This window comes from Sardina pilchardus, chromosome 11, assembly GCF_963854185.1.
Source record: "Sardina pilchardus chromosome 11, fSarPil1.1, whole genome shotgun sequence".
NCBI classification, from domain to species: Eukaryota; Metazoa; Chordata; class Actinopteri; order Clupeiformes; family Clupeidae; genus Sardina; species Sardina pilchardus.
This window is the reverse complement of record NC_085004.1, coordinates 20,858,659-20,861,420: the sequence shown is the minus strand read 5'-3', so window position 1 is coordinate 20,861,420 and position 2,762 is coordinate 20,858,659.

Below are 2,762 nucleotides of genomic sequence, written 5' to 3'. Positions count from 1 at the left end.
TTCCCCTGCCACCCCTGGGCCCCTGGGGGGTCATGTAGGGGGGGTTAGGGCCGGGGTCAGGGAGACCCCCAGGTCCCCTCTGTCATTAGGCTGCAGTGGAATGTGTTAGTGGGTGGAGCAGCTGGGGCCAACATCAGCCTCTGGTCTCCAGGGGGACAGAGGATGGAGGAGGAAGAGGGGGATCAGCAGGAGGAGGAGGATGGGGAGGGGGTCGAGGAGGGGTGGGCACCTGCACCAGGATGGGATGGGATGGGATGTAGCCGACAAGGGCGTTAGGAGGTATATGTGTGTGTGTGTTGTGTGTGTGTGTGTGTGTGTGTGTAGATACGTGTATGTATGTATGAGACAGGGGAATAGGCCAAGGAGAGGACCACTCACAGATCAGAAACAAAGCCGGCAACAGCCAGACCGAAAGGGGATGAAGTGAGGAGCAGAGATGCTTATCTTCAGCATGTCCCAGAAGACTTGTAGACCCTTGGCTGGAGAATAGAGAGCCTCTCCGCCAAATCCCAACAGGGAGGCCTTAATGGCTGAGTGCAGTTTCAGAAGGCCATGACATGACAACTAGACCCTCTTAAGACATGGGCTGGCAAGATCTTTGTTCTATGACATGGGCGTCAAAAGGGCCAGTTTGTGCATTTTATCTTTTGGTCATCGTAATATAGCAAGTAGCACAGAATTGCGACAAGCTTTTAGGATGAAAAATTCAACCTCTGTCTACATAAATCCATCAGCTCTCAGGATACCATAGACTGAGTTTTAACCAGAAAATGGACTCCAGTTTTGGTACGATGTTTCCATCACTTCCTCTCTCATTCAATTTAGTCCTCTTTTTCTCCCAAAAAGTGAGCAGCAGTATGCTGTTACACCCCCACACCAAAGTGGCATGAATCATGCAGAGCCCTGTTTAGGGTGGATGAGCCTCAGCTGGTTCACTCAGTCTGTAGAAGAAGTAGCCATTTATCAGCCTCAGTCAGTGTTATTACAGTGTTATTAATGTTGTCTTCATGTCTATTATTATTACAAAGTCCTATTTATTTCACGCAAGTCACTTGCATAGCTATTTAGTCACATCACATTCATGCCCAAAGGCATTGTCACATAAGCTCTCCATGCTATTGATATATCTTCCTGATTAAAAGGAAACATGGTTACAAAACCATTTGTAGCAACCTGCCTTGGTGAGCGTATAGGCATAGGATATGCACTCTCAAGTAGGATGTGTAAGGGATAATCAACGACGCGCCGTGCGTTTCTAGGAAATAATGCACGTTCGAATTGGTAATAAGGACCCGACGCCGCAGGCGGAGGGGACTTTACACTTCCATAAGTGCATTATTTTCCTAGAAACGCATGGCGCGGAGTTGATTATCCCGCTTATACCACTGCTACTATCATTTTCGTTTATATTGCCGCTGTCTTAGATACAACGTTCTTACCGTTACATTCACATTGGCTAATTAATATTCAAGTGTAATAAGCCCAAAAGAAGGGAACTACTTCATAGCTGTGCGGTATATCGAAAAATAATGCACGTTCCAAATAGCGCATCACAAGAGGAAATTTGATCAAGCAGTGGTATAAGTTGGAAATAACACATTGATTACTTTAATTAAGGACAACACAGTTTGCATTGTTTCCAACAAATCGCTTTTGTTAATTGTTACACAATGTGTGTTGAAAATAACACAAACTGTGTTACCTTACCTAAACACATCAATGTGTCATTTCCAACACATCTTTTTTGAGAGTGTATGAAGTGAAAACTGCAATTGAATGGTTGTGATTGCTTCAGTAAAGGAAAACACTGATCAGTATGTGTACTCCACCAAAATGACATATATTTCTATTTCTATCTGGTTTAAAGTTGAATTTCTCTTTACCTTTTGATTCATTTGGGAGGGTCTGGATATCTCAAGGCAAATCATTGGGGAGTGAGTCACACTGCGCTTCCGTCACATTAGGTAAATGTTTGCCTGTTTGCTGAGGGCTTTGTGAGGATACATTTGTGTGTGTATAGAGTGCAGTAGCGTGCATGTGCATATAGATGTTCTATATTTGCTTCTTTATGTGTGTGTCCGTGTGTGTGTGTGTGTGTGTCTGTGTGTGTGTGTTTGTGTTGGCTTTGCTTGAGGGCAAATGTGTGTGATTTTGCGGATATGTGTGTAAGTGTATGTACCTGCACCAATGTGTGTGTGTATATGTGTATAAACCCCATTTTTACTCTCTCTCTCTCTCTCTCTCTGTGTGTGTGTGTGTGTGTGTGTGTGTGTGTGTATCTGTCCGTGAGAGTGAGTTTATCAGGAGGGGGCTGCATTATTAATCAGAGCTTTTCGCAGTGTGAGTGCCTGTTCTCTCTCTCTGGTTCCTAATGACTGAAAATGAGCCATAATTATGGCCTGTCAGGCCGAGTGCTCTCATCCGCGCCAAGCCAGGGTTCTGGGGGTCCAAGTCATCACCCCCACCAAGGGCACAGCACCCCCTCTCTCCACACACACACACACACACACACACACACACGGACACACAGACACACGGACACACACACACGCACGCACGCACACACACACACACACACACGCATGCGCACGGACACACGGACACACACACACACATATATACACACACGCAGACACAGACACATACACACACACACACACACACACATAAACACACACACACACACACACACACACACACACAAACACACACACACACACACACACCCATACACGCTTACACACATGCCCGCACATACAGTA